Below are 12,532 nucleotides of genomic sequence, written 5' to 3'. Positions count from 1 at the left end.
CTCTCCAAATAACCATTTATAAAACAACAAACTATAAAGGGCCCCCAAATTACTAGGTGTAAAAACATTGAAATGGGAAAACTAACAGTCTTATATCCCTATTTCACAAATGTTTCAAGGCAAAATGTGTTTTTGAGATTCAATTCGGTCAGAATATGTCATTTTTGCAATATTTCAGGGAAAATAGATATAGGGAGATGTGGTGAAAGTGCCAATGAGACAACTCGTCATCCAAATAACAATTTAAAAAAAAGTAAACCATTATAGGTCAAGGAACGGCATTCAACACAGGGAATCCGTTTGAGGTCCCCCTTTACGCCTAGAAACTTTCTTAACATGGGTTCCAGACATATTAAAGCAGGAATAGAGCCAAAATATGCAAATTTATCCGCCTATCTTGGAAGGAAAAAATCTGTTCTATAACAGGGAAATATAGCACTTGAAAATATTCAACCTAAAGAGGCGGAAAATATTTCCACTTAAAAAGGAAAAAATATTTGTGCCTATAAAGATGGAAATTATTTCTGCATGATAAAGGTTAACATTTTGAGTTTAAGGCTTTTATCCATTTTTTAAATAAAAAAACCAACTATTTTTGTATTGATTAACATAAGAGTCACAATTAATGTTTCGATGTCTTTTTAAAGTTTTTAAGATGATGTTCCGTCAACTTTTGTGCCAGTATCAATAACGCTTTATGAAGGCACAAGAAATCTGTTTTACCAAACCTGCACTTTATTGCTAATATCTCAAAAACCATTATAACTACCCTGAAAATTTAAGAAAAATATTTTGAGTTGCCCCAGAGATATTGTTCAACAGGAAAATATCAATTCTAGTCAATTAAAATTGGAATTTAATACAGTTGGCCATGCTGCCACATACTATTGCAAACTCATTATCTGAATGTTGACAGGCTTTTAATTGAAATGTTGAAATTGTAAATAATTTACCAACTTATTCAGCAACTTGACTCCTCCTCCCATTGCTTTGAAAACCATAGCTGTTTATCCACCAATGTAGTCTAAATATATCATATAAACTCCACCAATATTTCTTTTTCAGTGAAGGCTGATCCAGTTTTAAATGGTGTTACATCAACCTCACCTTTATTACTTGTTTTCTGAAGGCTGATCAAGTAAAGATAACAGTTTAACAGCCTCATGCAACTATATTGTTAGTTTGACCATGTTTGATGAATGCTAATCCAGGTTTTAATGGACGTACTTCAACTTTACTTATATTCTAATTTTGCGAAAGGCTTATCCAGGTTGAAATTAATTTGTGGTTCATCATCCTCTCCTTTATAATATATTACTTGTTTTATGAAGGCTGATCCTGTTAAAAACTAGCTTATCAACCTTACCTAGTATATGCCTATTTTATAAACGGTATATCAATTATAAAATGGGAAATTACATGTATCAGCCTTATCTATGTTTCAGGTTTCAAGGCTGATACTGTATAAAATGGAGGTTTATCATTCCTTCCTATATTGCTTGTATTGTAGATATATATGTAGTCTGAAATAGCTGGTTATCAACCTCTCTTAAGCATGTTAAGTTTCTTGTTTTTTTAGATTGATCTATTATTAAATAGAAGTTTTTCACTCTCAACTATATTGCTAGTTTTATGAAGTCTGATCCAATTGAAACTAATGGTTGATCAAATTTTTAGCTTGTTTTATAATGGTTGATCCTGTAGAAAATTGTGGTTAATCATTTTTACCTACCATTGTTGGTTTAATGAACAATCCTTCAGAAACCTCACCTTATTTCTATACGCAGTTAAGCTATCATTCCCCCAAAAAATATCGTAGATGGTATATTAACTTTAAGGTATAAAACTATCAGGGTTATACCACTTTTTCATTATCCTACATTTTGAAGACCTTTTTATATTAGGACATTTCACTTCAAATAAAAAATTACTTATTTGAACTTTCAGGATATTAGTTTTACTGTACTCGCATGTAGTATAAACATACATTATATTTTGCACATAACATGCTGGATTAAAAATGAGGACTTGTTTGGTGGAAGAATTTACCAAGGAAAATAAAAGAATTCTCAAGTCATTGCAAAAGGTTAATCTACAGCTGTATTTTTTTTTAAATCCTGTTAGATAAAAAAATGGTTTCGTAAAAAATGAATGAATTTACACTGTATGGATTAAGGTGTTTGCTAGCCTGTGTGTCTTTTACAACACTCTACATATACATATCACTACTTTGTATATATATACCAACACTGTATATATTGAAAACCATTCTGTATATCACCAATCTGTAAATTAAAATATCAACACTTTGAAAACTAATCACCACATTGTATAATTTCACTATACTGTATATCTATATCTATCACCACTATGTATATTTATCTGAACTCTCTCTATCATAACTATGTTTATCTTTCAACAATTGTAAATTTATCTCAACTCTATATCTATTACCAATATGTATACTTATCCCCATTTTGGTTTATTTAATTCCACTCTATACCTATCCCCATTTTGTTTATCTATCTCAACTCTATATCTATCACCACTATGTTTATATATCCCCATTTTTTATAATTAGCTCAACTCTCCATATCCATCACCAATATGTATATTTATCTCAACCCTAGTATATCTATAACCACTTTGTATATCTGTCCTCATTTTGTTTATTTATCTCAACTCTTTATCCAACATCACTATGTTTATATATCCTCATTTTGTGTATTTATCTCAAGTCTATATCTATCCCAATTTTGTTTATTTATCTCAACTCTTTATCTAACACCACTATGTATATCTATCACCACTTGTTTATTTATCTAAACTCTGTATCTATCACCACTGTGTATATTTATCACCACTATATGTATCTATCACAACTTCTAGATTTATCTCAACTATATATCTATCACCACTATGTTTATATATCCACATTTTGTATTTTTATCTCAACTCTCTTTAACTATCACCAATATGTATATATATCACCACTTTGTTTATTTATCTAAACTCTATATCTATCACCACTGTGTATATTTATCACTACTATGTATATCTATCACAACTTCTAGATTTATCTCAACTCTATATCTATCACCACTATGTTTTTATATCCACATTTTGTATTTTTATCTCAACTCTCTTTAACTATCACCAATATGTATATCTATCACCACTTTGTTTATTTATCTCAACTCTATATCTATCACAACTATGTATATCTATCACGACTTATATATGTATCTCAACTTTATATCCAACACCACTATGTATATCTGTCACCACTTTGTTTATTGTTTTATTTATCTCACCTCTATATCTATCACTGTCATGGAATTGAAGTTCCTTCATAATACAAGTTCCAAATGGAAAAAATATTCTGGAATATTATTTCCACAGGAATAAATATTACAGTACATGTTCCTACCGGAATAAATGGTATAGAATATTTATAGGTATATCAATCACTCTTCTGTTTATCTATCACCCTTTGTATATCTATAACCTCTTCTTATTTTTACTAAAATTATGTTTTTCTATCACTACCTGATATATCTACAACCCCACTCTATATTTGTCACTTCTTTGTAAATCTATCACCACTTTGAATATCTATCACCACTATGTATATATATTTGTCCCATCACTATATAGGTTTCCCTCCTTTTATAGCTGTCACCACTTTGTATATATTTCACATTTAAATTATATTTCACCACCTTGAATATCTATGTATTTGGCAAGACTTTTAGGAATTTTGGATCTCAATGCTCTTCAACTTTATTTGGCATTTTTTTTTTATAACTTTTTTGGATTCGAGCATTACTAATGAGTCTTTTGTAGACGAAAAAAAGCGTCTGTCGTATATATAAAATTTAGTCCTGGTATCTATGATGAATTTATTTATTCACCATTCTGTATACTTGTCACTTCTCTGTATATATACCTATCCCCACTATGTATATCTTTTACCACTTGTATATTTATCTCAACTCTATTTCTATCCCCACTTTGTAGGTTTATCTCAACTCTCTATATCTAACACACTACATGTATGTATATTGTTCCCCAATTGTAAGTTTATCTGAACTCTATATCTATCACCACTATGTATATTTATCTCAACTCTCTCTATCACCACTATGTATATTTATCTCAACTCTATATCTATCCCCATTTAGTATATTTATCTCATCTCTATATCTAGCACCAATATGTATATTGTTCACCACTTTGTACATTTATCTCAAGTCTATATCTATCACCACTATATATATTTATCTCAACTCTCTATATCTATACCCACTTTATTAATTTATCTCAAGTCTATATCTATCACCACTTTATATATTAATCACCACTTATACATTAACCTTCACTCTATATCTATCACCACTTTGTTTATTAATCTCAACTCTATATATGCACCACTATGTATATCTATCACCACTTTGTATATTTATATCAAATCCAACCGTATGCATATTGTGTAAAAGTACGCAAACGGTCCAAACTGTACACGTACAGCCCAAATACTCCTTTGGTCTGGAACATATGTATAAATATCAAATAAAAATCCAGTGGGCTAGCCTTAAAGATAAAAACAAAACACAAATTGTCCTACATAATCAATGTAATTATCTGCACAGCCCTTGATTTAAAAAAGGATTTTTTTTTAAACATTAAGAGACGCTTAACATGCCCAAGCAGGAAGATCAGAGAAAGACACAGCTTCAACTTAAGTTTTGAACACATCATTGGAAAAGTCAGTCATCTAGTGTAGATGTTATTAGATCAGTTCAAACTTATTTCTTTTTCATTTTAACATCAATACTTATTCTATTAATTGAACTATATTTTGTGCACTTACATGAATCAATGTTATTTTAGGTTCACCAATATATCTTAGTGATCCTTAGTGCCTGCAATACAAGTGTCAAAGATTGCAGGACGAGAATGACTTTAAAGAACAGAGAAGACTTGTTTTATGCACTTAATATTTAGTGTTGCTTTATATTTTATGACTATGACAGAGTTGTGTAAAATTCATGTAATGTGTTGTTCTAATATATCTGTTTTGGTAATTACTCATTTTGAAAATGTTGTAGATGTTAATAATCATTTTCCTTCTTGAGTATCATTGACAACTATTTAAAGTTTTAAGTACTGTTATTTTGTTTTGGATTTTTATTTTATAAGATTAAGATGTTATTCTTGAATACTAGTACCTTGTAGGTATGAACTGTGTTGTTTCTTACTTGATATGTGTAGTATTAATCTTTTCCCCCCAATTGCATTTAATTTTGAAAAAACATATAATTTTATCATTTATACCATACCAATATAAATGCCTATCTAAATAAAACTTAGAGAACCTTGGCATAAATAAATACATAATTTCTAAAAGACATTAGATTATGAAGACTTAACATGACATCATACGTATGAAGAAACTTTGGAAAGTGTCACACCAGTGATTCTTTTTGTATAACTCTGGTATTCAAATACTTATTAAATCTCATTTTTTTATTGGGGATTTTCTTCATTGTATAGAGAGTGCATTTATCATCTAGTTTAATATTCCCCTCAATGTGATTTGTATATATATTTGTTTAAATACAGAAAAACATACATAATGATTATGATATGCTAATACTTCATTATAACACATAATTTTACTTTTAATTATGATGAATATTTAAACTGAATTGACTATTTATATGTTACGCCCCTTGATTGTTGCCTTTTCTGTTGAAAAACAAAAAGTATTCAAAGGACCTAGAGTAACCAGACAGAAAGTCAAAGAGTCACAAATAATTCATTTACAATTATTTAAATGTATAAATGAAAATGCTTCAAATATTGTCTTTTTCTAAGATATATTGCTTATGCTTTATTAATTTTTGAAAATGGTAAATTGGTTAATAAATTTGTTTGGTTTATAAAAGATTAGAATATATTAAAAAAATGTCTGTATTAGTCTTCCTATTCAAAAAAAATTCTCTCAAAAAAACATTGTGACCTCTTACTCTTTTTTTGTAATTAGTGACTTTTTTGTCTACTTCTTTTATACCATAATATTATGCATGATAAGTATGAAATTTACATGACGCATGTCACATATGTATGGATAATTAGTCCCCTACTGATGAAGTCGATGTATACTTTAGGTTTGTACTCTGTCTATCTGTCAGTCCTGCAAATCAGTTTTCCACACTATTTTTCTTCATGCTTGAAGATATTGATTTGATATTTGGTAGATTGTCTTATCATGACAAGCCACAGATCACGATCATATTTTGTTCTGATCTGGCGTTGTTTTTTTAGAGTTATCCTTTCGATTTAGACTTTTTCAAATAATCAATTTTCCACACTTCTTTTTTTGTCATTTTGAAGATATTTATTTGATGATCAGTTTATAGTTTTATCATGACAAGTTATAGTTCAAGTTTTAATTTTGTTCTGATTTGTGCAGAGTTATGGCTGTTGAACTTAGAAATATCAATAAAATAATTAGTTTTCCGCACTCTTTTGTCGTGCTAGAAGATATTGATATGATAATTGGTTTATATTTTTATCATCACAAGTTACAGATCAAGATTGAATTTTGTTTTGGTCTGATGATTTTCGGCAGAGTTATATTCCTTAAACTTAGAAAATTCACATAGATAATCAGTTATCAAAACTTTTTTCATCATGTTTGAAGATAATGACTTGATATTTGTTTACACCATGACATGTTATAGATCAAGTTAGAATTTTGTTCCAATACAGTGAATATTTAACACTAGGTGACTATGTAGGGACTATTGCCATGCAATACTCACAGAATGCTTGTTTTCTTTAATATTTTATAAACTTTATTTAGGTATTACTGATATTTTATTCAATTACCTATATGCAAATTTAGAAAATTAGAAGATTTATAATAAAAGAACAAAATTGATTAGATATGTTTTGATAGATATTTGTTAATCCAATATGTATATTTAAAGGAAAGTTGGTGTCTGAATATATAACTGTCATCATATATAAAAAATAAAAAAAAGAGAAGAAGAGAGAAATTTTCTAATACAGGGTCATATTCAAAGTCCCATTTCCTGTAAAAAGCAGGAATTAAGTCTTATATAAAGCCTATAATGGACTGTATTGCAGCTAAGCATGTGTGAAATTATATTTGATTAAAAGAAGACTACAATATTTTCACTTAGTAAAAAATGATTGTCATTTGAATTACATACATAATATAAGTAATAGGATAACTATATTTGGTATATGGGTTCCTTGCAATGTCTACATGTCCATCAGACAGGGTTCATCTGTGCTTGACCTCATTTTATGTTTAAAGTTGTATGTTAAGTTTCATTCCTCAAATACTTGAAGCAGTAGGTCAACTATATGGTGTGTATATAATTTTTGTAAGGTGTGTGTGTGTCTGGCAGAATTTATCTGAAATGTGAAGTGTCTGTGATACTTGTAGTGAAACTTAAATCTACAAGACTCCTAAGATCATTGGTCTGTAAAGCAGGTGAGACCTTTCAGTTTGAGTACTGTTGTGTGTTTTTAGAAGTCAAATATGGTTTGTTTGCCTATGAAGTGTACTTATACTGTAACTATACAGGCAGGTAAATAAAGACCTTGGCCTTAATTTAGTTAAATATAGATTATGAAAGATGTGAGGCATGTACACAAAACAACTCTTAAATAAATATGTACGAAAATGTACACAATACAAATGCACATGGAAATTAATATAATTTACCCAAAGCAAACCATAGTATGCATAATTGTCTGAGGTTATGATATAACATTTGTAAGTAGTATATTGTCTCTGGTTCTTAGATACAGTCTGTAAGTATTGCATATGGTTCTTAGCTACAGTCTGTAAGTATTGTCAGTGGTTCTTAGATACAGTCTGTAAGTATTGTCTGTGGTTCTTAGTAACAGTCTGTAATTATTGTATTTGGTTCGTAGATACAGTCTAAGTATTGTCTGGTTCTCAGATACAGTCTGTAAGTATTGAATGTGGTTCTAAGTAACAGTCTGTAAGTATTGTATATGGTTATTATAAAGTAACAGTCTGTATGCATTGAGTCTGATTCTTTTATGCAGTCTGCATGTACACTTGTTTTACATGTATAATATGAAAGAGGGACGAAAGATATCAGAGGAAGAGTCAAACTCATTGATTGAAAAGAAACTGACATCACCAAGGCTAAAATATTGTGCTAAGTATTGTCTGTGGTTCTTAGATACATGCCGTAAATATTGCATGTGGTTCTTAGATACAGTCTGTAAGTATTGCCTGAGGTTCTAAGATAAATCTGTAAGTTGTGTCTTTGGTTCTTAGATACAGTCTGTAAGTATTGTCTGTGGTTCTTAGATACATGCCTTAAGTATTGCCTGTGGTTCTTGGATACATGTCGTAAGTATTGTCTGGTTCTTAAATACATGCCTTAATTATTGCCTGTGGTTCTTAAATCTATACAATCCGTAATTATTGTCGGTGGTTCTTAGATACAGTCTTTAATTATTGTCTATGGTTCTTAGTTACAGTCTGTAAGTATTGTCTATTATTCTTAGATACATGCCATAAGTATTGCCTGTGGTTCTTAGATACAGTCTGTAAGTGGTGTCTGTGGTTCTTAGATACAGTATGTAAGTATTATCTATGGTTCTTAGATACAGTCTGTAAGTATTATCTATGGTTCTTAGATACAGTCTGTAAGTATTATCTATGGTTCTTAGATACAGTCTGTAAGTATTGTCTATTATTCTTAGATACATGCCATAAGTATTGCCTGTGGTTCTTAGATACAGTCTGTAAGTGGTGTCTGTGGTTCTTAGATACAGTATGTAAGTATTATCTATGGTTCTTAGATACAGTCTGTAAGTATTGTCTATTATTCTTAGATACATGCCATAAGTATTGCCTGTGGTTCTTAGATACAGTTTGTACGTATTGTCTGTGGTTCTTAGATACATGCCGTAAGTATTGCCTGAGGTTCTTAGATAAAGTCCGTAAGTATTGTGTGTGGTTCTTAGATACATGCCGTAAGTATTGTATGTGGTTCTTATATATATGCCGTAAGTATTGCCTGTGGTTCTGAGATACAGTCCGTAAGTATTGTCTGTGGTTCTTAGATACATGCCGTAAGTATTGCATGTGGTTCTAAGATACAGTCCGTAAGTATTGTCTGTGGTTCTTAGATAGATGCCTTAAGTATTGACCGTGGTTCTTAGATACATGCCGCAAGTATTGTTTGTGGTTCTTAGATACATGCCTTAAGTATTGCCTGTAGTTCTTAGATACAGTCCGTCATTATTGCCTGTGGTTCTTAAATCTATACAGTCCGTAATTATTGTCTGTGGTTCTTAGATACAGTCTTTAATTATTTTCTGTGGTTCTTAGTTAAAGTCTGTAAGTGGTGTCTGTGGTTCTTAGATACAGTATGTAAGTATTGTCTATGGTTCTTAGATACAGTCTGTAAGTATTGTCTGTTATTCTTAGATACATGCCATAAAGTATTGCCTGTGGTTCTTAGATACAGTCTGTACGTATTGTCTGTGCATGGTTCTTAGATACATGCCGTAAGTATTGCCTGAGGTTCTTAGATACAGTCTGTAAGTATTGTCTGTGGTTCTTAGATACATGCCTTAAGTATTGTCTGTGGTTCTTAGATACAGTCTGTACGTATTGTCTGTGGTTCGTAGATACAATCCGTAATTATTGCCCGTTGTTCTTAGTTAAAGTCTGTAAGAAGTGTCTGTGGTTCTTAGATACAGTCCGTAAGTATTGTCTGTGATTCTTAGATACATGCCTAAAGTATTGCCTGTGGTTCTTAGATACAGTCCGTAATTAATGCCTGTGGTTCTTAAATCTATACAGTCCGTAATTATTGTCTGTGGTTCTTAGATACAGTCCGTAAGTATTGTCTGTGATTCTTAGATACATGCCGTAAGTATTTACTGTGGTTCATAGATACAGTCCGTAAGTGTTGTCTGTGGTTCTTAGATACAGTCTGTAAGTATTGCCTATGGTTCTTAGATACAGTCTGTAAGTATTGTCTGGGGTTCTAAGATACAGTCTGTAAGTATTGTCTTTGGTTCTTAGTTACAGTCTGTAAGTATTGTATTTGGTTCTTAGTAACAGTCAGTAAGTATTGTGTTTGGTTCTGTGTTACAGTCTGTACGTATTGTCTGCGGTTCTTAGTAAGTCTGTAAGTATTGTATTTGGTTCTTAGTTATAGTATGTAAGTATTGTCTGTAATTTTTAGAAACAGTCTGTAAGTATTGCCTGTGGTTCTTAGATACAGTCGATAAGTATATGGTTCTGATATATATACAGTCTGTAAGTATTGTTATCATATACAGTCTGTATGTATTGCGTCTGGTTCTTTTATGATATCTGTTTGTATACTTGTTTTACATGTATAGTATGAAAGAGGTACGAAAGATACCAGAGGGAGAGTCAAAGAACCTCGTCAAACTCATAGATTAAAAATAAACTGACATCGCCATGGCTAAAATTAAAAGACAAACAGACAAAAATTAAAAATAAACTGACATCGCCATGGCTAAAATAAAAAGACAAACAGACAAAAATAATCGTACAGACGAAAGTACTATTCAAGGACCGATAAGTAAATATAGATTACCTACGAGTCATACAAGTAACTGCAATTACATGTTTAAAATGATTGAAACAAACGTGATGCAGGTGTCGCATAGCTATATACATGTATATATTTTTCCAAATCATTGAAACAAGATTCTTTTGTATTGAAAAAATACCGTTCAAACGGAAATACAGACAGAAACGGTGCTCTTAATAAACCTTTAAGGGTATAAAGATTGTTTTTTTTTCTCCTAGAATGTATTATTCCATCTTTTTTTAATCGAAATCATTGTAGTGGAGGGTTACAGGAGGCTTTTTTCTATTATAAAATATGTAATATAAGTACGTCTGAGTCAGTGACAACTCTACAACAGATGTATCCATCGGATCACCAGCAATGATGGTGATACATGGCTGTGTACATTATGTATTTACAACTCGTCTAAACATCAACCCAACAATGTTAAGTATGTAAATTTGCTTTCGCAAATGTTTTGTTCTTCCATCACTGGGGATTCGAACCCATCCTACTGAGATATCGTGACACCAAATCGCCTGCACTGCAGCCGTCCCGCTAGACCACACGACCACCTAAACTTCACTCGTGTGCTCTACTATATATATATAAACGATTGGGTTCAGGCTAACACAGTGCTTTTTCTTATGAAATATATATATTATCGAGACAGCGGGCAACATAGTTAATAAACAAAATATCTTTGAAACATTGTGATACGGATACAGTGCTAACAAATATTCACGGCGGGTGTACTTTTTTACTGGCTACATTATTACCCAGCTGCAGACCAAGTACATAAGGATTTGATCTAGTAGAAGCCGTGAAAATATTTTTTTCCATCTAGTTATTTGGACAGGTTGACATAGTCCTGTGTCCAACCTATCGTATTCCGCACTGCTAATTTGTCCTCGTCCTGTACATGGATGAAAGATTTGCCACTGGACCTAAATATGATGTTGGACACAAAGGACAGAGTCTAGCGGTTACATATCCTACCTAATGTTTTCATTGTTAATTTGTTCTCGTCCTGAACATGAATGAAATATTTGCCACTGGTCCTTAATAGGTTTTTGTACACCAAGACGGAGTACGCTTGCGATTACATATCCTACCTATTAATTGTAGTCATCGTGAATGGTTTCACGTTCTGGACAGGAATGACAAATTTGCCACTGGACGTTATAAATCAAGCTATTGTTTACTAAAACGATTGCAACGCAGGTAACACGAAAAACTGTTTACAGAGGTTAGTCGTGATCATGACCGATGCAGCTTTTTACTTATTTCTTTAATTTTTAAATTACTAAATGCTATTGTCAGTTTTGTTTTTATTTTTCTCAAAACCATTATAAATTCTACAAAGCATATGTACCAGTAAAAATACTCAGTAAGTACCACTCCATCTTGAATAGAAAATACATGTATAATCCCAGTGGCGGACCGAATCAAGAAATTTTCACAAGTGGGGGCCCACTGACTGCCTCAGAGGGACCCCACTCCAGTTACGCTTCATAGATTCCCTATTTAAGCAACCAAATGTTTTCTAAAAAGGGGGGACCCGGCCCCTCTGCCCCCCTAAATCCGCCTCTGAATCCTTATACATATTATACCCTCAGTCAATAATAATACCACATATATATACAAGTTACAACTACAACCAATAGTTATGTGAAAGAAAACCTTTAAGATGTTCAAAGTCTAACTACTTAGTTGTCATGAACAGGTTATGCTTTCAAACTGAAAAATTTCAACATTTTTCATTCACATGAAAGTAGTGCAATACTCACTGTTAATACTTTAAGTTTGAAAATGAACAGAAAAACGAACTTTCGAATTAAAAGTACCCTGAATTGTGCATTGTTAGTTTTCACAGATATAGGTGTCACATGTTC

At 31.5% G+C, this 12,532-nt stretch overlaps 1 long non-coding RNA gene across 1 annotated transcript; it reads left to right on the top strand.

Annotated features, from left to right (window-relative positions):
- Positions 1-1,922: 1,922 nt before the first annotated feature.
- LOC134720867 (uncharacterized) lies at positions 1,923-6,952 on the top strand. The gene is made up of 2 exons (XR_010107808.1): positions 1,923-2,086; positions 4,894-6,952. It is a non-coding gene; the product is annotated as an uncharacterized LOC134720867 (long non-coding RNA).
- The last annotated feature ends 5,580 nt before the right edge of the window (positions 6,953-12,532 follow it).

This window comes from Mytilus trossulus, chromosome 6 (genome assembly GCF_036588685.1).
Source record: "Mytilus trossulus isolate FHL-02 chromosome 6, PNRI_Mtr1.1.1.hap1, whole genome shotgun sequence".
Classification (NCBI taxonomy): Eukaryota; Metazoa; Mollusca; class Bivalvia; order Mytilida; family Mytilidae; genus Mytilus; species Mytilus trossulus.
Note: the sequence above shows the minus strand (reverse complement) of the source record. Positions and strands in the feature narration are given on the sequence as shown.